At 37.5% G+C, this 23626-nt stretch overlaps 1 protein-coding gene across 1 annotated transcript in view; it reads left to right on the forward strand.

Annotated features, from left to right (window-relative positions):
- Positions 1–23626, forward strand: part of AGBL4 (AGBL carboxypeptidase 4) — a 1423919-nt gene that overhangs the window by 307472 nt on the left and 1092821 nt on the right. The gene's annotated exons all lie outside the window — the stretch shown is intronic.

The following is a 23626-nucleotide window of genomic DNA, read 5'->3' on the forward strand; positions in this document are numbered from 1 at the left end:
CAGGCTGACATCCGAGATATCAAAGTGCTATAAAAAACTGAGATTTCCAGGGATGCCTGGGTGGCTCAGTTGGTTGAACATCTGACTCTTGGTTTTGGCTCAGGTTATGATCTCAGGGGCGTGAGATTGAGCCCCACCTTGGGGCTCCATGCTTGGCACAGAGTCTGCTTGAGACTTTCTCCCTCTCCCTTTCCCTTCTGCCCCTCTCCATCCCCCTCTTGCCCTCTCCCTTTTCCCTCTTTCTCCCCTTCTACCCCTCTCCCTGCTCCTGCTCTTTCTCCCTCTCTTAAATAAGTAAATAAATAAATAACCCCCCCAAAACAAAACAAAATAAAAAACCCTGAGATTCCTCTTTTAAAGGGCTCATGTGTGATATCACTTGTCCTGACACCCAGTGCAGAAACAGCAGTTTGAAAAGTGGTTAGACTATATGTGAGAGAGATTCATCTGCTAATCTAAAAGCATATACTGGAGGGGCAGGGGACAGCTGAAACTCTCCCCAGAGATGGACACTCTGGCAGACACCATTTTTGTACCCTCTACCTACCTTGCTATCCATCCTTGGGTGAGGATGGATTTGGAACACTCCTACCAACAGGCTGATACAAGCAGGGGCAAGAGGCCTGTGACATTATCCCCTTGACTTGCTGAAGCCAGACAGCAGAAGTGGATGTCTTACTCTCCTGCAATCTGGCTGTGGCAAGTGAGCACAAATGGACATGGCATTCTCATCCTTAGCTATAGTTGGTGAGTGAGAGCAGTTGTAATTCTTTCCCACTCCTTTACTGAGTCTGGTGAGTGTGAATGGTTGTCATTTTCTAGCTCTCAACCTAAAACTGGTGTGAGTGCATAGAAAAGGCACTCCCCTGCTTTATTCCTGAAGCCTGCAGTTGCACATAAAGACATTTTCCTACCACTTTTCTGAACATGCCTGCATCCCTGCACTCTCTAGCTGCCTAGCTAATGCCCATGGGCATGCAGACTCCACACAGGGACTACCCTTTGATATCCTGAGCCTGGTGGCCAAGGGAGCTGGCATTCCTGAACTCCATGAGAATGTAGCAGTTGGAAAGATAGTTCTTGGCAGTATACCATCCCCAGGGCATTGCACGGACAGCAGTGTGAAAAACAACACCAATCTTCCTGTGAAAAAGGCCTATTTACTTAGCTTGGGGATTCAAGTGGAGGGACAAGCTTCAGGTATCCCACACATTTAGAGGCTAAGGAGGTGCTCCCAGAGAATGTAAAAAGGGAGATGCCATCCTTGCTCACCTTCTTGGCCTTGTTAGAGCTTGATAAGACCTCTCAGAAACGAATTTATGTACTTGTCTGGAGCCCTAATTTTTGCAACTGTTACCCAGGGGATACTTCCAAATCTCTTGATCTGGATGCCAGGAGGGTTTATGATTGCAGCTGCAAGGTGCTGTATTTGCATACTTTAACAGATATTGCCTAGGATCTAGCTTCCAGTCAGCCTGAAACTGGTGCTAAATAAGATTCCTCCCCTTTGAACACTGATGGGCACACCCTCAACAATGGGGATCTGTCAGAATAAATCAGGTTGTTTAGATAATCACAAAATCTCGAGAGACATCAAGAACTAGGATAAGGGTAAATAAGAAGTTTCATTCCCTATGCAAGTCCACTCCTTCAAAAATGAAAGAGGTAACTGTTTTTGTACATAGAAACAAACACAGGGAGTCAAGCAAAATGAAAGAACAGAGAAATATGTTCCAAATGAGAGAATAAGAAAGAAAACTCAGAAAAAGATTTTAATGATATGGAGATAACTCATCTACCTGAAAATGAATTCAAAGTAATGGTCTTAAAGATGCTCACTGAGCTTGGAAGTACTGTTGGAAGAACACAGGGAGAACTTCAACAAAGAGATAGAAAATATGAGAAAGTACCACACCAAAGTCACAGAGCTGAGGAATACAATAACTGAACTGAAAACCACACTAGAGGGGATCAATAGTAGACAAAAGAGTCTATCAACGAGCTGGAAGACAAAGCCTCAGAATATACTCGGCACAGCAAAAAGAGAAAAATAATTTAAAAAATGAAAATTTAAGAGACGTTTAGGACAATATCAGGTGGAATCACATTCACATTATAGGGGTCCCAGAAGGAGAAGAGGGAAATAAAGGGGCCAAGACTTATTTGACGAAATAGTGGTTGAACACTTTCCTTACCTGGGGAAAGAACTAGACATCCAGGTTCAGAAAGTCCAGAGAGTTCAAAATAAAATGAACCCAAAAAGATTCACACCAAGACACATTATCATTAAAGTGTTAAACTGGATGTTGTATGCAACTGATGAATCGTTGAACACTACATCAAAAACTAATGATGTACTATATGTTGGCTAATTGAACATAATAATAATAATAAAAAAAGTTAAAGAGAGAATCTTAAAAGCAGAAGAGAAAAGCAATTTATTATGAACAAGGGAAACCCCATACAGGTTACCAGCAGATTGCTTAATAGAAACTTTGCTAAGGGTCTCCAGACTGCATTTGGACTGAAGACTGCAATATTAACTCTTGCCAAAATTGCTTGCCTGCCAGTGTGCCCTGCAGATTTCAGACTTGCCAGTCTTTTTTAATCATGTGAGCCAATTTCTTAAAATCTGTCTCTGTATTTTTTGTCTCCCTCTCTATAAATATAAATACATTGGAATATTGAAATATATATTAAAATTCTATATACATAAATACATAAATAAATCTTCATGCATCCTGTTGGTTCTTATTCTCTGAAGAACCCTGAGTAATATATACTTGATATTAGGCCTTTTCAGCAGATAATTCTAGAGCATTTGGGTATTTCTAGACAATAAAGAACCTTGACATAATCCTCATATACAAAATTATGGATTATAGTTTTAAATGTAAGATATAAAAGTGTAAAAATTTAGAAAACATCGTAGGAGAAGATTTTAGAGATTTAGGGCTTGATGAAGGGTTACGATATGGGGCGCCTGGGTGGCTCAATTGTTAAGCGTCTGCCTTCGGCTCAGGTCATGATCCCAGGATCCTGGGATCGAGCCCCGCATTGGGCTCTCTGCTCAGCGGGAGGCCTGTTTCTCCTTCTCCCACTCCCCCTGCTTGTGTTCCCTCTCTCTCGCTGTGTCTCTCTCTCTCAAATAAATAAATAAAATCTTAAAAAAAAAAGTTATGAGATATGACATCAAAATAACAACCTATAAAAGAAAACTGGAATTTGTATAAATTAATAACTTTTTCTATGCCAGTGATCTTATTAAGATGATGAAAGGAAAATTTACAGGTTGTGAAAAATATTTGCAAAATACGTATCTGACAGAAGGGCCCTGTTTTAGTCTGGGTTCTCCATAGTAACAGAATGAATAGGGTGTGTGTATATGTTATATATCGAGAGAGAGAGAGAGAGAGAGAAAGGGAGAGAGAGAGAATAGTATATATGTGTGTGTGTGTATATATATATAGTGAGAGAGAGAGGGAGAGAGAGAGAGAAAGGTATTTATTTTAAGGAATTGGCTCACTTGATTATAGAAGCTTGTTGCAAAATGGGCCATCAGGTTGGAGCCCAGGGAAGAGTTACTGTTTAAGTCCAAAAGCAGTCTGCTGGCAGAATTTGTTTCTCAGGGGAGGCTATTCTTTGTTTCATTAAGGCTTTCAACTGATCGGATGTGGCTCCCCACATTATAGAGACTAATTTACTTTACTCAAAGTTCACCCATTTGAATGTTAATATGATCCAAAAAATACTTTCATAGAAGTATCTGGGATAATTTTGACCAAATATCTGGCTACCATGACCCGGCCAAGTTGACACTTAATGTTAAGTACCACAGGCCATATCTAGAATGTTTAAATACCTCTTAAAATACTGAGGGTTGCTGGAGTGGTGGGGGGTGGGAGGGATGGGGTGGCTGAGCGATAGACATTGGGGAGAGTATGTGCTATGGTGAGAGCTGTGAATTGTGTAAGACTGTTGAATCACAGAATTGTACCTCAAACAAATAATACATTATATATTAAAAAAAAAAAAGAAGATAGCAGGAAGAGAAAATTGAAGGGGGGGAGATTGGAGGGGGAGACGAACCATGAGAGACTATGGACTCTGAGAAACAGAGTGTTCTAGAGGGGAGGAGTGTGAGGGGATGGGTTAGCCTGGTGATGGGTATTCAAGAGGGCACGTACTGAATGGAGCACTGGGTGTTATATGCAAACAATGAATCATGGAACACTACATCAAAAACTAAGATGTAATGTATGGTGATTAACATAACATAATAAAATAAAAAAAAGAAAAGAAATTGAATAGTAAAAACAAACAATTCATCTAGAAAAGAGGCAAAAAATCTGAAGACGCATTTCACTAAAGAGAATATGCATATGAAAAGATACATATGAAAATAAGTCCACAAAAATGTTCAACATTACTAGCCATTAGGGAAATGCAAAGTAAGATCACAATGAATTGTCACTACATGTCTAGTAGAACAGCTGGAGTAAAACAATAGGATATGGAAAAACTAGATAGCCATTTTGGAAAATAGCTCAGCAGTTTCTTAAGAAACTGAACATGCAACTATCATATGACCCAGCAGTTGCTTTCCTGGGATTTCTGTCAGCATGTGAAAATTTTATGTTCTCTCAAAAATAAGTATATGAATGTTTATAGCACTATTATTTATAACAGTTTTATTTATAATAGCCCCAAACTGGAAATAACCAAAATCTCTCTTAATAGGCTAATGGGAAAATGAATTGTGTTAGATATATATTATAGAGTAATACTCAGCAGTTAAAAGGAATGAATACTACTGATGCATGCCACAACTTGGATGGATCTCAAGGGCATTATAGAGGATGGAAAAAAGCCCCACAATCTCAAAAATTTATGTATTGTATGGTTCCACTTATATTTTGAATGACAAAGCTATTGATATAGAAAACAGATTAGTGATTGTCAGGGGTTAGGGTAGCATGAAATAGATCCTTGTGGTGATGGAATAGTTCTGTATCTTGATTTCAGTGGTGGTTACATTAATATATGAATGTTACAAAAGGACATAGGACTATACACATGCAGTACCAATGTCAATTTTGTGGTTTGGGTATTACTATAATTATGTAAGATATAGCTTTTGGGGGAAACTGAAGAGTTTATGGACTTCTCTGTACTATCTTTGCAACTTTCTGAGAATCTATAATTATGGCAAAATAAGAAGTAAAACAACAAACAATCCAGAGATTGTAGGATGCTTCAACATCTATGAACATATTGGTAGGTATAATTTTAACTCAAGCTCTAATTTATACCTCTTATTTGACCCCAGCCCCTTTACCAAAGGAGATTATAGAACAATTGTTTTAAGATCATTCATTCTTCACCCTGACTAAACTCAGTGTGTTCAGTAGAGTAATAAATTCAATTCCTACAATTGATAGATACCTCTAGTCTTCAATGATTAATGCAGGATTCCTCAACGAGGAGGAGAGAATTTGAAAGGAGTACATGTTCTATGTCATCTTAAATTTAGGAAATCAATGGTGCTTTTTAAATACTACCCAGAACAAATAATGGAAACAGGAACACAAGAATGCTCAGGGTGTGGAGTGGACTGGGAAGTAGAAGTCAGATTACTAGGTTCTAGCCCCAGTTCAGTCATTAGCTCACTCTGGATCTTGGGCAAGTCATTTTGCCTCATTGGGACATACTAAAGTGAAAGAACTATACAATATGACCTCTAAATTTGCTTAAAGTTCTAAAATCCTAGTAGTCAGTCTGTTTCTTTATTAGCAAAATTAGGACATGTTAAAATGAACTATAAACCTCAATCTAAGTGCCCTCCACACAAAATAATTTAAAATGAATTCTTCTGGGAATCTAGTGCCTTCTTCTCAGGTCCTCCCAGTTGGAATCTGTGAGGTTTTCTACATAGTGCAGGTTCTCAACCAGTTTTGTGTATTGCAGGACTGATTGGGTGATTTCATTGAAATATAGTACTTTAAATACATTACCATCTTCATTCTACAAGTCTCCCAAATTTGTATCTTCAACTCCAACCTTGCCTCTGAGCTCCAGACTTGTTTACCTAACCACTATCTCTATTTAGATTACTGTATTTAAAACTTAAAGTGATTAAATTTGAGTTCATGATACTCATTCCAAAACCTCTATTTCCAACCTCAGTTAATGGTAATTCTTTTCTTTCATTTGTTCATGCCCTAATCCTGGAGTCATCTCTGTATCCTGGATTCCTTTCTCTATCTTGTACACCATACCCAAATCCAGCAATAAGTTTTGTCTGTTGAATTGTCAAAATATATACTTCTTGTCACTTCTACTGCTATTATCCTGGTCCAAGTCATCAGAGAATTCTCTTTTGGCTAAATTATTGAAGTAGCCTCCTGGTCTTCCCATTTCTGCTGTTACCCTTTTTTCAGCTTTTCTCAACATATTGTGTCATTCTTCTGCTCAAAACCCACTAGTGGTTTCCTGTCTCAGGCTGAGTAAAATTTAAGTCCTTACAACTGCCTACATATCCCTAGAGATAGAGCTCTGTTAACTTTCTGACCTCATATCCTTTTTCTCTCCTAGCAGTTCACTCTAATGCAGGCACATTGGCTTCTTCGCTGTTTCTGGAACACCCTCACAACAATGTGTACCCTAAGTAGACTTCTACCTCAGAACCTTTGTATTTGTTTCCTCTTACTGGAGAGCTTTTCTCAATATATCCTAATGGCATATTATCTCATCTCCTTTAGATCTTTTCTCAAATGTTATTTTCTTAGTGAGACCTAACTAACCATCTTATTTAAAACTCCAGTTCTTCTAAGTATCCCCATCTTCTGTCCTTTTTCTTCACATTTGTAATGATACAACATACTGTATATTTTGCATGTTTGTTTTATTTTCTGTCTCTTCCTTTTAGAATGTAAGCTCATGCAAGTTGGAACTTTTTTCTGCTTTATTCATCATTGAACATTGGTGTCTAGAAAAGAGTATGTTACATGGTAGATAGTACATATTTGTTGAATGAGTGAATGCATGAAGATGGAGCATCTGAAGACCCTGTGTTTGATATGACAGAGAAGAGTTCTGGATATCCTGCCCTGTGCTATGCTATATAGAACAACACTTTTTTTAATTTTAGTACTTCACAGATATTTACTGAAGTCCTGGTAGTTTACCCTGCCTAGTGCAGACATTGGACTAGACATTTTAGTTACAAAGATTAAAAAGATGTGGTCTCTCTCCTTAAGGAATTCAGATCAGTTGCAGTGTGATTATATCTTGAGCATAGAGAAGCAATGACCTCTTTTGAGAGGTAACAAGAAATGGTTTCTGAAGTGTTATAGTTGAGCTTGGTCTGAAAGGATGAATAGTAGGTGTTCTCTAAACAAAGAAAGGATATTCTAGGCAGATGGAATAGTAAAAGACACAGCTGCAAGAACAACCATGGTATATCAATATACCATGCATTCTTAATGATTTTTTTAATCTCTGGGCATAGGCATATTTGCAGTTATTATTATTAGGAGGCAGTGTTACATAGTGGAAACAGCACAGGTACTATACTTAGCTAGGTCTGAATTAAAATTTCAGATTTATTACAATATCTACATTACTTAGATTTCCCATCCAAAAATGTGACTAATAATACCTATATATAGGATTGTTGTGAGGATATCATAAATGAAATAGTGTATATAAATGCCCATCTCTGTGTTTAACATATTATATTGCTTAATATGTATAATTATTTTATTAATACATTAAATAGATATTTAAAAATTATTTGTGGAGTCTTTTTTTAAAATTTTTTTGTTTTTTTTATTATGTTATGTTAATCACCATACATTACATCATTAGTTTTTGATGTAGTGTTCCATGATTTATTGTTTGCATATAACACCCAGTGCTCCATTCAGTATGTGCCCTCTTTAATACCTATCACCAGGCTAACCCATCCCCCCACCCACCTCCTGTCTAGAATCCTCAGTTTGTTTCTCAGAGTCCATAGCCTCTCATGGTTCGTCTCCCCCTCCGAATCCTCCTCCTTCATTTCTCCCTTCCTACTATCTTCTTCATTTTTTTAACATATAATGTGCTACGGTGAGCGCTGTGAATTTTGTAAGACTGTTGAATCACAGACCTGTACCTCTGAAACAAATAATACATTATTTGTGGAGTCTTAATGGTGGCCAGTTAAAATAATAACTGAACAAAAACCAAGCAGCAATACAAAAAGCCAGTATGTGTGTTCCCATCTTTAGAAGGGAGTTGTATATATTGTATGGCAATATCAGTAAAGAAGGGATAAAATAATTTTGATAATTTTGAGATGAGGTTATTATTGGTTATGAATAAACAGGTCTCTAAATGATCTTCCCTAGATGGAGGTTTTTTCAGCGCCAGGTGGTGTTACCTCAGATCAATACCTGGGTTGTATTTAGACTATGTTGAAGACTAAATTGAAGATCTGGGCAAATTTCAGACTATATATGCTCTCATGAAGTTACCTCATGCTGTAATACCTGATCACCCTCTAAAAGGTGATGAAAATAGAATGGAACCTAGATTAAGACCTCTTGGTGTCTTGAGAATGAAAACAGTACTACTAAATAGAAAATTATTAAATGCAGATGAATTAATGGAGAGGCTTGATAAAAACAATGGATTTAGGATCAGAAATACTGCATTTCAGGTCTATCATCCCAAAGTATCCATGTGACCTAGGGGAAGTCATTTTACCTTTCTGGATTTTTGCTTTCTCATCTACAAAATACTAATAATAATCCTTAGTATGCCTACCCCTCAGGATTATTATGTGCATCAAATGAGATAACGAACATAGAAATGCTTTGTAAACCAGCCAGTTGTACAGCTGTGTAGGGTTTATTATTAGTGGCAGTACTCACAGCTAACTTGCAGTCAGGAAACTGGGTCCTTAGCTAGATCTGCCACTAATATGAGGTAGGACTTTGTGTAGATCTCAGTTTCTTAATCTGTGAAATTAAGTGGTTCGTTGAAATGAGTGATTTTGAACTGGAAGGTGTATGCTCCCTGGAGATGATTTTCAAATCTTACTTCTTTCATGTGGAGTGTTTGGTATATACTCTCTCCCATCAATAGGTACAGTTGTAATGTTAAGAATCATTGCTACAGTAATCTACAGGTTGGCCCATTTCTTGGATAGGGCAACTAAGATGGCATATCAGGGCCTTTTGTTTGAGGTAAGATGTGGACTCCTAGTACTATTTCCTGATATTTAAATTTAAAATTTCCTTTTTAAATGATTCTTCCAAGGGGCTCATGAAAGATACCAACAATGTAGCTTCCTTTCATGAGCAGTTTTCTCAGCTGGGCTCCTTCTAGGAATGCCCCCTTCTTGAGAGTGTCCTGTCTCTTTGGTGGAAAACAGAACGAAAATCAATGGATTAGATGATCCATAGGGACTTCCATTTTCCACACCTCAGGCATGAAACTTAAAATCTCTGAGACATTTAAAAGCGTATTAGTTGTCAATAATTTTTAATTTTAGTTTCAGCAGTGCCTATTGCTTAAGGAAAGCTAATACCCAGGTGTTCTAATTTCTTATCTTGGTGTAGCTATCACTCAAATGTCAAAAGCTCATTATAAATGTCATAAACAAAATCAGTATGGAGTAAGGAAGATCATGATATTAGCTGCATGTGCTGCAGTTTTGTTGTGACTTGACATCTTGTTTTGTTACTGCTTGACATATTTTCATTGTATCAAGTTGTGATTAATCAAATCTCACAGTGACACCTCACTATCTTTCAAAGACTGTAATTGTACCATTTAATGGTGATTTAGTTCTTTTTTTGGAAAATAGTAGTTTGCAGATGAAGGTAGATAGTTAGGCTGTTACCAGGTAATGATTTTTTCCTTCTGTCTCATCAGCCTGAAGAAATGCCAAACTAAGGGTGGTTGACAATTTATATCTATCTATCTATCTATCTATCTATCTATCATCTATCTATCTATCTATCTATCTATCTATCTATCTATCTATCTTTCTTTCTTTCTTTCTTTCTTTCTTTCTTTCTTCTTCACAGGGCCCAGTTTTGTTTAGAGGAGAAATGGCAGGCATGGGCTGGGGAGTTGGGAAAATTGAACTGAAGATCTGATTTTGTTTTATTCTGTGACATTAAGGGGGTCATAATAGGTTCAGGCTAGGCCTTTTATTTTTTAAATTTTTTTATTTTATTATTTTTCATGTTTTTATTTAAATTACAGTTAGTTAATATGCAGTGTGATATTAGTTTTGGGTATAGAATTTAGTGACTCATCACTTATATACAACACCAGGTGCTCTTCGCAAGTGCCGTCCTTAATAGCCATCACCTGTTTAACCAATCCCCCTGCCCACCTCCCCTCCAGTAACCATCAATTTTTTCCCTGTAGTTAAGAGTCTGTTTTCTACTTTGCCTCTATTTTTCCCCCTCTATGTTCATTTGTTTTGTTTCTTAAATTCCATATATGAATGAAATCATATGGTGTTTGTCTTTCTCTTACTGACTTACTTCATTTAGCATAATAGTCTCTAGCTCCATCCACAGCATTTCAAATGGCAAGATTTCATTCTTTTTATGGCTGAGTAATATTCTATTGTGGTATATACATATGTTGGTGTGTGTGTGTGTGTGAGTACACATACAACATTGTCTTTATCCATTCATCAGTCAATGGACATTTGGGCTCTTTCCATAATTTGGCTATTGATAATGCTGCCATAAACACTGGGGTGCATGTATCCCTTCAAATCAGTATTTTTGTATTCTTTGGGTAAATATGTAGTAGTGCAAAAGCTGGATCCTAGGTAGCTTTCTGAGGAACCTCCATACTGTTTTCCAGAGTGGCTGCACGGTTTGCATTCCCACCAGCGTAAGAAAGTTCCCCTTTCTCTGCATCCTCGCCAACACCTGTTGTTTCCATGTTGTTAATTTTAGCCATTCTGACTGGTGTGAGGTGATATCTCACTGCAGTTTTGATTTGTATTTCCCTGAGGATGAGTGATGTTGAGCATCTTTTCATGTGTCCATTGGCCATCTGGATATCTTCTTTGGAAAAAGTTCTATTCTTGTCTTCTGCTCATTTATTAACTGGACTATTTGTTTTAGGGAGTTGAGTTTTACAAGTCTTTATAGATTTTGGATACTAACCCTTTAACATATGTTTCATTTACATAGATCTTCCCCCATTCTGTAGATTGCCTTTTAGTTTTGTTGATTGTTTCCTTTGCTGTGCAGAAGGTCTTTATTTTGATGAAGTCCCAATAGTTTATTTTGTTTTTATTTCCCATGCCTCAGAAGAGATATTCTAGTAAGAAGTTGCTATGGCCAATGTCAAAGAGGTTATTGCCTGTGTTCTCCTCTAGGATTTTGATGATTTCCTATCTCGCACTTGCATCTTTCATCCATTTTGAATTTATTTTTGTGTATGGTATAAGAATTTAGAATTTCATTCTTTTGCATGTTGCTGTCCATTTTCCCCCAACAACATCTCTTCAAGAGACTGTCTTTTCCATTGGATATTCTTTCCTGCTTTGTCAAATATTGGTTGACCATCTAGTTGTGGGTTCATTTCTGGGTGTTCTGTTCTGTTCCATTGATTCTATGTGTCTGTTTTTGTGTCAGTATGATACTGTCTTGATCACTACAGCTTTGTAATATAACATGAAGTCTGGAATTGTGATGCCACCTGCTTTGTTTTACTTTCTCAAATTTGCTTTGGCTATTCAGGGTCTTTTGTAGTTCCATACAAAATTTAGAATTGTTTGTTCCAACTTTGTGAAAAATACTGATGGTATTTTGATAGTGACTGCATTGAATGTATAGATTGCTTTGGGTAGCATAGACATTTTAACAATATTTGTTCTTCCAATCCATGGGCATGGAATATTTTTCCTTTTTTTTGTGTCATCTTCAATTTCTTTCATCAGTGTTTTATAGTTTTCAGAGTACAGATCTTCTACATATTAGGTTAGATGTATTCCTAGGTATGTTACGGTTTTTGATACAATTGTACTTGGGATCAATTTCTTGATTTCTCTTCCTGTTACTTCATTATTGGTGTTTAGACATGCAACAGCTTTCTGTATATTAATTTGGTATCCTACACTTTGCTGAATTTGTTTATCAGTTCTATTAGTTTTTTAGTGGAGTCATTTGGGTTTTCTAGGTAAAATAACATGTTCTCTGCAAAGAGTAGAAGTTTGACTTCTTCCTTGCCTGTTTGGATACTTTTTTTTTGTAGTCTGATTGCTGAGGATAGGACTTGCAGTACTTTGTTAAATAACAGTGGTAAGAGCGGACATCCCTGTCTTGTTTCTGACTGTAGACAAAAATCTCTCATTTTTCTCTCCTTGAGGATGGAATTAGCTGTGGGTTTATCGTATATGTCCTTTATAATGCTGAGGTGTGTTCCCCCTATCCCCACATTGTTGAGGTTTTTTTTTTTTTTTTAAGATTTTATTTATTTATTTGACAGAGAGAGACACAGTGAGAGAGGGAACACAAGCAGGGGGAGTGGGAGAGGCAGAAGCAGGCTTCCCGCTGAGCAGGGAGCCCAATGCAGGGCTCGATTCCAGGACCCTGGAATCATGACCCGAGCTGAAGGCAGCCGCTTAACTGACTGAGCCACCCAGGCACCCCATTGTTGAGGGTTTTTATCATGAATTGATGTTGTACTTTTCAAATGCTTTTTTTTTTTTTTGCATCTATTGAGAGGATCATATGGTTCTTATCCTTTCTTTTATTAATGTAGTATATCACATTAATTGATTTGTGAATATTGAATCATCTTTGCAACCCAGGAATAAGTCTTACTTGATTGTGGTGAATGATTCTTTTAATGTACTGTTGGATTCAATTTGCTGGTATTTTGTTGAGAATTTTTGCTTCCATGTTCATTAGGGATATTGGCCTGTAGTTCTCTCTCTCTCTCTCTCTCTCTTTTTTTTTTTTTAGCAGAGTCTGTCTGGTTTTGGAATCAGGTTAATGCTGGCCCCATAAAACAAGTTTGAAAGTTTTCCTTCCGTTTCTATATTTTTGGATAGTTTGAGAAAACTAGGCATTAACTCTTCTTTGAATATCTGGTAGAATTCCCCTGGGAAGAATTCCCCTGGACTTTTTTTTGTTGAGAGATTTTTAATTACTGATTCGATTTCTTTGGTGTTTGGGGGTCTGTTCAAGTTTTCTGTTTCTTCCTTTTTCAGTTTTGGTAGTTCATATGTTTCTAGGAATTTAACCATTTCTTCCAGATTGTCTGACTTGATGACATAAAGTTTTTCATAATATTGTCTTATGAGTGTTTGTATTTCTGTCATGTTGGTTGTGATCTCTCCATTCTCGTTTGTCATTTTATGTATTTGTTTCTCTTTCCTTTTAGATAAGTCTGGCTACAGTTTTATCAATTTTACTAATTTTTTCAAAGAACCAGTTCCTGGTTTCATTGATCTACTGTTTTTTTTAGTTTCTATACCATTTATTTCTGCTCTAATATTTATTATTTCCCTTCCTCTGCTGGTTTTAGGCTTCATTTATTGTTCTTTTTTTAGCTCCTTTAGAAGTAAGTTAGGGTGTTTTTTTGAGAAATTTCTTCCTTCTCAAGGTAGGCCTGTATTGCTATCTACTTCCCTCTTAGGACTGCTTTTGCTGCATCCCAAAGGTTTTAGATAATCGTAATCTCATTTTCATTTGTTTCCACATACTTTTTTTATTTCTTCTTTAATTTCCTCATTGACCCATTCATTCTTTAGTAGCATGTTCTTTAACCTCTATGTATTTGTGGTCTTTCCAATTTTTTCTTGTGGTTAACATCATATTTGGTAGCATTTCTGTGGTCAGAAAATAGGCATGGTGTGATCTCAATATTATTGTACTTGTTGAGGCCTGATTTCTGACTTAGTATGTGATCTGTTCTGGAGAATGACCCATGGGCATTTGTAAAGAATGTGTATTCTGCTGCTTTAGGATGAAATGCTCTGAATATATCTGTGAAGTCCATCTGGTCCAGTGTGTCAGTCAAAGCCAGTTTCCTTGCTGATTTTCTGCTTAGATGATCGGTCCATTGATGTAAGTGGGGTGTTAACGTCCCCTATTGTTATTAATCATTATCAATGAGTTCCTTTATGTTTGTTATTAATTGTTTTATATATTTGGGTGCTCCCAAGTCGGGGACATAAATATTTACAATTGTGAGATCTTCCTGTTGGATAGTCCTCTCTATTATGATATAGTGCCCTTCTCCATCTCTTGTTACAGTCTTTGGCTTAAAATCTAGTATACCGGGGCACTTGGGTGCCTTAGTCAGTTAAGCATCTGACTTGATTTTGGCTCAGGTCATGATCTCAGGGTTGTGGTTTTGAGCCCCATGTTGGGCTCCACACTCAGTGTGGAGTATTCTTGTCCCTCTCCCTCTCCTGCCTCCACTCACGCATGCTCGCTCTCTCTGTTTCAAATAGAGAAACTCTTATAAATAAATAAATAATAAAATCTAGTTTATCTGATATAAACATTGTTACTCCAGCTTTCTTTTGACGTTCACTTGAATGATAGACATTTCTCCATTCCCTCACTTTCAATCTGCTGGTGTCTTTAGGTCTAAAATGAGTCTCTTATTGGCAGCACATAGATGAGTTTTTTTATCCATTCTGACACCCTGTGTCTTTTGATTGGAGCGTTTAGTCCATTTACATTCGGAGTAATTATTGATAGATATGTATTTAGTGCCATTCTATTACTTTTTTGTCATTGTTTCTGAAGATATTCTCTGTTCCTTTCTACTCTTTGTCATTTTTGGTCTTTCCTTCCCCATCAAAGAGTCCCTTTTCATATTTCTTGCAGCATTGGTATAGTGGTCATGAACTGGGAACCCAATGCAGGACTCCATCCCAGGACCCTGGGATCATGACCTGACCAGACGCTTAACTGACTGAGTCACCCAGGCGCCCTTTATCGCTCCTTCTATTCTGAATGATAGTCTTGCTGGATAGAGTACTCTTGGCTGCAGATTTTTCCCATTCAGCACATTGAATATATCATGCCACTCTCTTCTGGCTTGCCAAGTTTCTGTGGAGAGATCTGCTGCTAACCTCATCTGTCTTCCCTTGTAAGTTAGGGACTTCTTTTGTCTTGCTGCTTTTAGGATTTTTTTCTTCATCACTATAGTTTGCAAAATAACTGCACTATGTCTTGGTGTTGGCCTGCTTTCCTTGATTTTGATGAGAGTTCTCTGTGCTCCTGGGTTTGGATCTATTTCCTTCCCCAGATTAGGGAAGTTTCAGCTATTATTTCCTCAAATAACTCCTTCCCCCCCTTTTCTCTCTCTCTCTCCTTCTACTGAGACTCCTATGATTTGAGTATTATTATGTTTGATGGAATTACTGAGTTCCCTAAGTGTACTCTCATGATCCATCATTCTTCCTTCTCTCCTTTGTTCAGCTTCATTATTTTCCATAAATCTATCTTCTATCAGTTTTTTGTTCCTCTGTTCTTCCATCCTTGTGGTTAACAAATCCAGTCCATTTCAGATCTCAGTAATTGCAGTTTTTCATTTCTCCTGATTGTTTTTTTAGCTGTTTTATCTCTGCAGTAATGGTCTCCCTAAAGTCTCCCATGCTTTTCTCAAGCCCAGCAAGTATCCTTATGATTGTTGCTTTAAATTCTGCATCAGGCATATTACTTGTATCTGTTTCAATTAGATCTCTGGCCGTGACCTTTTTTTGTTCTTTCTTTTGGGCTGACTTCCTTCATCTTGGCATTCTGTCTAGGTTTCTGTCTTCTTCTGTGTGTTAGACAATCCTGTTATGTTTTCTGCTCCTGAGAGTAATTGTTTGGTGATGAACAGGTCATATAATATCCAGCACCTGACAATTCAGGAAGTGTCTCTGGTATATGCTTCATCCACTCTGCTGCTGTGTTTTGGCTGCTCTATCCCGCAGGACAGTCCTCTGTAGAGGTTCTCCTTGGCTTCAGTGAGCAGTGTTTGGACCTTGGCCAGAGTGTGGTGAGTTTTAACTAGGTGTGCTCTGGTCTGCCTGTTACATGAGACCTGATGCTATTTCCACTAGAACTGAAGCTTTGCAGAACTCTATGATCAGTAGATATGGTTTGTGTGTGTGTGTGTTGGGGGAGGGGGTTTGTGCTGGTCTTCTGGGGGAAGGGACCTGCTGTATTGGTCAGTTAGGCACACTTCCTTGAGAAACGCAGTACCAGCAGAGCACACAGTGGCAGGACTTGGTGTAAGTAGGTGAGTCAGTCAGTGTTTGCACTGCGCAGTTTATTGAAACCGGTTTATGTTGACCAGTGGTAGGGGGATTGGGGTTGGGAGGGAAATGGCATCAGCCAGCTCCTTTTTACCTGGAGAGGGGTCACTGTGCTTCCTGCTCTCAGGTAAACACTTCCAGAAGAGTAAGTAATGTATCCTAGTGTTTCCCAGGGATTTTTCAGATCTCCATTTTTATGCTGTCTATCTCAGGTTGTTTGGCTGACAGGAGCAGTGCTGTTCACTTTGGACTCTAGCCCAGCCAAGCCCGCTGACTTTTAAAACTCCAAAATTTATGGACATGTTGTGTCAGATGGCTGTGTTGATCTTTTTGGGGCGGGGGGTGGTTCTCACTGTGCTGGGAGTGATGGAGGTTAGACCGAGAAGGGCAGTAGTGCCAGAGTGTTGGGGAGTAGGATTTGGAGTAAGTAGGCTACATGCTAGGCCCTTTAAGATAGATGCTTTTAATAATAGGAGATTTTCAACAAATACAGATACTTGTTTAGCATCAATTTTCCCACCTAAGAGTAAAAGAGTTAGATGAGAAGATGTCTTAGTAGCTTCTAAGGCTGATGTTATTCTAAGAATTTTTTTTTAGTTTTTATTTATTTAAATGCCAGTTAATTAATGTACATTTGTAATATTAGTTTCAGGTGTACCATTTAGTGATTCAGCACTTACATAGAATGCCCAGTGCCCTTTACAAGTGAACTCCTCAATTCCCCCCTCACCTATTTAACCCATCCCCCCACCAAACTTCCCTCTGGTAACCATCAGTTTGTTCTCTGTAGTTAAAGAGTATGTTTCTTGGTTTGGCTTTCTTTTTTTTTCCCCAAAGATTCTAAATAGAGTTCTAAGAATGGAAAGCTACTTCCCATTTAATGGATCCTTAGAGATCACTAATGGGCTTGCTTCATATTCTACCTGTGTGAGTTTTATGAGCAGTAATGGAAGCAGTCTTGGGCTACAAACACTTATGTTTCTGCTGCAAAGGATTGTCTCATTTCCTGAAATTCTTTTCTGTTCTTTCTCATCAGGTGATCATTCCAGTGATCATCAATTAGTCTTCATTCAAGTTCCAGCTCAAGATACCATCTTTTGGCCTCTGTTCTGGAAGAATTAGGCATTTCTTCTCTTCCATAGCATTTTAAAAGTCTTAACATAATGGGTCATGATTATTTTATACCCTTATTGCTCACTGCATTGTGTGCTCTGTTTTACAGGCAGAAGCTATTTTTTCATTATAGTGTCAACAGTAGTCAACATAATACGTGGCTAATCCAGGAGCTCTGTAAATATTCACTGAGTAATTGTTGAAGTTCATTGATTTCTGAAAAGAAATTCCTTCAAATTTGATAGGGAGATAGAAATTACAAATAGGTTAATACTTAGGGCATGACTCATTCCAAGTTGTTGGAGCTATATTAAGGAAAATGATACTTCAGAACCTAGAGGCTGGGTCATAGACCATCAAATCCTATAGAAATGCGTGCTGAAATTAACTACATGAACTGGAGTAGGTGGTGAACTTTTATTGTCTTTTGTAAAGTCAGTAGCAATGTTTCAGCTTTCATTACTTATTTTGGAAATGTATATCTTTATTTTTCCTTCTTGGTTAGTTTCTACCTGAAGGTCTGCCAACTTTTTTGATCTTACCAAACAGTCATTGTTTCGTTTCATCAATTCTACAGTTTTTCTGTTTTCTTTTTTATTGATTTCCAGTCTGATGTTTTTTGTTTTCTACCTTCTACTTACTTTGTTTTTGATTTGCGATTCTTTGCTAGCTTCTTGAATTAGATTAGATTATTGATGTTAGATTTCTTCTTTTGTAATAAATATTTCTTACAATTTTATTGTGGTATAATTGGCAAAATTATAAGACATTTATTGTGAAAAGCTTCCTCCCATTGAATTAATTAATAAAGCATTTTAAGCTATAAATTTCACTTTAAGGACTGCTTCAGCTGCATCATATATTATTTTTATTATTTTGCCTGGCTTCCTGTAAGTCACCTCTATATTTTCATTGATTAGCTGTCAGCCAGTGAGTTGGGCATTAATTGTTCTCAAATACCTCCAAGCCCTTAAGGCTTCCACCATCTTGCCAGTGGATTAGTGTGAGGGCTGGGGAGTTCATTCACATTACAGGTAGTTCTCAAGTCTGTCTTGGCTTTCACTTCTTTCTAGACTCTTTCAAGTCTCCCAGTCCATGCTCATAGTTTCCAAGTAAGCCCGTAGAGTGATATGTGGCAAGTTTATTTCAGTGTTCCAAAGGCTTTTTCATTTCTAGGATCTCTTTAAGTGTCTAACTGTTCCATGATAGCCACAGTTGGAACTGCAACCTCAGATCAGCTAGGTTTTTTTTCCCAGTTGTTTTCTAACAAGTTCGCCGTGTTAATCTGACAAAGCTGTAGCCTTTTGCCACTGTGTCCTGGTTTTTGTTGTTATCCCCACATTGATAAAACAGTTGTAGTTTCATCTGTGGAACTGGGGAGTGGAATAGGATCAGTCCCAAGCAAGAAGGCTGCTTAGTTCTGTTATTCTTACCCAAAGCTTTAAAAGTTTTTCTTGAATAAATGCTTCTCATTTTGTTGGCTGCCTTTGCTAAACTTCCAGAGACCTGATATTGTTTTGGACAATTTTGTTTAGTTTTGTACTTGTTTTTTTATAGAGATGATTAATTTACCTCTTCACAGTGCCATATCCAGAAATATTTTCCTTAGCATTTAAATGCAAATAGTTGCAATAGGTAAGAGCAGCACTGGTACCTATATATTCCTGTATTGTATAGTGCTCTCTAGCCCCTTCCTTAACTTGCACTCTTCCCTCACCCCTTTTTCCAGGGAAGTAAAGTGGTATATTGAAAAGATAAAAAGCCTTGGGGTAGATCTTAACATTAGCTGTGTGTTTGTGGGCAATTTAATTCCTCTGAGTCTCAGTTTACAAATCTTTAAAGTGGATGCAGTAAGACTCAACTCATGGTGTAGATGAAATGAAAATATATTCAGAGTACTTAATACAGTCTATCACTTGTGGTAGATAACCAGTCAATGACTTTTCTCTACTCTCTCCTCCCTTTGTCTCTTGTTGAATTTCTTAAAGCACATGGATTCAGCAAGAGGCCATTTATAGCTCAGAGAACACTGTTATTAAGAACAGTTAAAGGATCAAAAAAGCTGGTTTCTTTCCAATGATGTTAATACAGAAATACAATACTGTCTTCTACATTTTGGGGTTGTGGGCCAATGGTCATGTGGATTAGCCCAGATACTGGCATTTGAACTTCTTTTCACCATATGAGGTGAAAATGTCTTTCAACACACATGCGATAATGCCACTTACCAGCTTCCAATCAGGCCTCAGGATGAAGCCCAAGCTCCTCAAAATAACATTCAGGTTCCTTCATGAGTTGCCCTCTCTTTACCTTTCTACCCTTAGATTTCCCTTCTCTTACTAGGTTTTAACCATCTTGTAACACCTTTATTTATCTGACTATGCTAAGCATTTCATCTTCCATTGCCTTTGCTCATATAGCTCCGTCTGTGTGTATTCAAGGATTCTATCCTCATTTATTGATCATTTTGTATTCATCATCCAGGTAGGTGCCCATCATCTCAGCACCCTATGTTGTAAAGATTATTGGAAATCTGTCTTTCCCAGTAGATTCAGAGATACTTGAGAGAAGAGACAATATTTTATTTTATTTTATTTTTTTAAAGATTTTATTTATTTGAGAGAGAGAGTGAGAGAGAGAACGAGCACAAGAGGGGGGAGCGGGAGAGGGAGAAGCAGACTCCCTGCTGAGCAGGTAGCCCGATGCGGGACTCGATCCCGGGACTCCAGGATCATGACCTGAGCCGAAGGCAGTCGCTTAATCAACTGAGCCACCCAGGCGCCCAAGAGACAATATTTTATTTAATATTGTTTCTCCATTGCCTTGATCATAGTTTTCCTATGCAAATGAGGGAACCTAACCCAGTAGCACTCTGATTAAAAGATGATAGATGACATAATAGCATCAACCATCCCAACATGCCCTGACATGTAATACAATTGTAATACAATGAAAAGTTCCTGAAGCCTAGGGGCACCTGGGTAACTTGTCAGTTAAGCATCCAACTCTTGATTTTAGCTCAAGTCATGATCTCAGGGTTTGAGATTGAGCACCGCATTGGGCTCCACATGTGTAGCCTACTTAAGATTCTCTCCCTCTCCCTCTGCCCCTACCCCCCTTTCTAAAAAAAAAAAAATTTCCTAAAGCCCAAACCCATTTTTCCTTAATCTGAAAAATAAAAAACTCTAAAACACCCAGCTATGTCTAACAAAAGAAACTCTGCCTTTCTCCTTTCCTATTAGGGATGTAAGGGAAGCAATGTATATTTTGGTTGCTATCTTGGCAAGACTGAGGTTCGAACTCAGATTCCCGAACATGGGGATTGATAATTGTGTTTCTAATCAACACAGGAGTGGGATTTTAGGTGAGAGCATCTTATTTTCATAGCAAAGCTATTTTAGTGCTCTGTCCTTCATTACAGTAAACTGTTGACAATTGGTGATGTGATTATAGACAGTAACTTTCTGTTTAAGGGACACATACGGTAGTTACTAGTAGACACACCATTACAAAATGCTTCCTGTTATCAGGTAAAGGAGAGGGAAATGAATGTGAACCTATTAGTATCAGAATTACATGTCAAAAAGCTAGAGGAGAGTTCAATTTATTTCTGCCATAACAAGGAAGCCAGAGATTGACTGGACAATTATTTCTAGTAATGCTTGTTTTCTAACATGAACATTCCAGTATAAAATCAACTTTTTTGGACACCTTTTATTAAATAATATCCTGTGTGAATTAAAATTATCTCATAGAAAATAAAATTAAACCATTTCTTAGGTAGGATGAGTATTTTATAATTCTCTCTGGTAAAGAAAGATACAAAGTTACATTATTTTTTAAAAAGATTTTATTTATTTATTTGAGAGAGAGAGAGCATGAGCCAACTAGCTTGAGTTGGGGCGAGGGGCAGAGGGAGAGGAACAACCAGACTCCCTCCTGAACAGGAAGCCCAACACAGGGCTCAATCACAGGACCCTGGGCTCATGACCTGAGCCAAAAGCAGATACTTAACTGACTGAGCCACCCAGGTGCCCCTAAAGTTACATAATTTTTGACAAAATAATACTGGAGTAAGAGTTAAAGGATATAAAGTCTAGTTGTATTTCTTTTGTACACAGTTGTGTGACTTTGAACAAGTTATAACTACTTGGGGTTTCAATTTACTTAGTGGTATAAACTCATGATGATGATAACCACTACCATTTATTGAATAATGAACCCTAAAATGGGCTTTTATCTATAATATGCCTAATAAAAATTATGTCATTACATCTGCACTAATTACTAATATTACTCCCATTTAACAGATAAGGAAACTCATGTTCAGAATGGTTAAGTAACTTGCTCAAGGCCACATAGTTTAAATGGCAGAGCAGGACAAAAACCCATGTCTTCATCTTCCACAACTTTGTTCTTTTTTTCTTCATTCCTTTTATCAAATGTCACAGATATTCTTTTTTCTTTTAAGATTTATTTACTTATTTATTTTAGAGAGAGAGAGAGAGAATAGGGGTCGGGGCTGAGGGAGTGATGCTCAAGCAGACTCCCTGCTGAGCGCAGAGCCTGAGGCAGGGCTGGATCTCATGACTCTGAGATCTTAACCTGAGCTGAAACCAAGAGTGTGATGCTCAACTGATTGAGCCACCCAGGTGCCCCAAATCTCACAGATATTCTTGATCTTGAAGAGTTACAGTAACAAAGTAATGGGTTTCAAAGAACTCTTATGCATACAAAGTTAAGGCATTGTGACTTCTATTTATAGTTCAATTTGTATCACTAAATTGGAATGGGGTATTTTTCTATTAATGTTGTTAGAAAACTCTATAAAACTTTTTGAAGGGTTGTGCAGATTTAAAAGTTTGTTATTTAACTGTTCCTGAATGGAAATTTTTTGCTACCAGGCCTACAAAAGTATATTCTCTATTGTTATTTTCTTATAGTTGTGCTTATCTTTTTTTCTCCCTGTATTTTCATAAATTTTAGGGATAAATCTACATATGCTAAGGAGAAAAGAATGTTTCCTTAGCCATATCTGATTATACAATTTTTTTAATGTTTTATTTATTTATTCATGAGAGTCAGAGAGAGAGAGAGGCAGAGGCAGAGGGAGAAGCAGGCTCCCCACCTACCAGGGAGCCCAATGCGGGACTCGATCCAGGACCCTGGGATCACGACCTGAGCGGAAGGCAGACGCTTAACCATTTGAGCCACCCAGGCGCCCTGATTATACAATTTTTAAAGGACATTCATATGCAGTATATTATTTGTTTTTCAACTGTGTTCTTATTTTAGTAGTTCTGAAATAAATATCTTTTTTTTCCATTTTACAAATGAGGATCTTCCCTAAGTTCAGAACGCATATTAGTGGGTACTCTTACAGGCTCTTGAGTTCAAATTTTGACTTGTTTGTATGCCCTTGGGCCAATTAAATAATTGGCCTAATAACTGGGACAATTAAATACCAAATCTCTTGGTAACTCCAATTCCTTATCAATAAAATGAAGTTAGTAATATTATCTATTTCATAGGGTTATTGTGAGTATTAAATGAGGTAATATATGTGAAATGAGTGAAATAGTGACCAATACATAGAAAGCACTCAGTAAATGTTAGCTGTTATCATTTTTTGTACATTAGTATTGTGAGTTATAGTCATGTAATTATATAGACCATCACTATAAGCCATTTAAAATAAACTTTCAGTTCATTAATTCAATAAACATCTATTAAATGCCTCTGTGTGCTGGGTATTATCTAGGCATGAGGCGTACAGGGGTATATACAATAGAGTTCCTGCTCTTAAGGAATTGTTTTTTTTTTTAAAGATTTTATTTATTTATTTGACAGAGAGAGAGACAGCGAGAGAGGGAACACAAGCAGGGGGAGTGGGAGAGGGAGAAGCAGGCTTCCCCCCTAGCAGGGAGCCCGATGCGGGGCTCGATCTCAGGTCCCTGGGATCTCGACCTGAGCTGAAGGCAGACGCTTAACGACTGAGCCACCCAGGCACCCCAAAGAGCTAATTCTTTTTAAGAAAAAAAAAATGATGGGGATGAGACCAATTTTGTTGACTTCTGTGACATCTGACTCTAGAAGGGTCTACTTGATGGGTATGTTGATTTAACTTGTTTTTAAACTGACTTTGGGTTTTTATTGTCATTGTTAAAATTATTTTACTTAAAGAACTGTAGTACATTTATGGAGAGTGTCCCTTTTAGAAAT

Source organism: Mirounga angustirostris, unplaced genomic scaffold, assembly GCF_029215605.1.
Source record: "Mirounga angustirostris isolate CCGP_5_RB_7025 unplaced genomic scaffold, mMirAng1.0.hap1 SCAF_4, whole genome shotgun sequence".
In the NCBI taxonomy this organism is placed as follows: Eukaryota; Metazoa; Chordata; class Mammalia; order Carnivora; family Phocidae; genus Mirounga; species Mirounga angustirostris.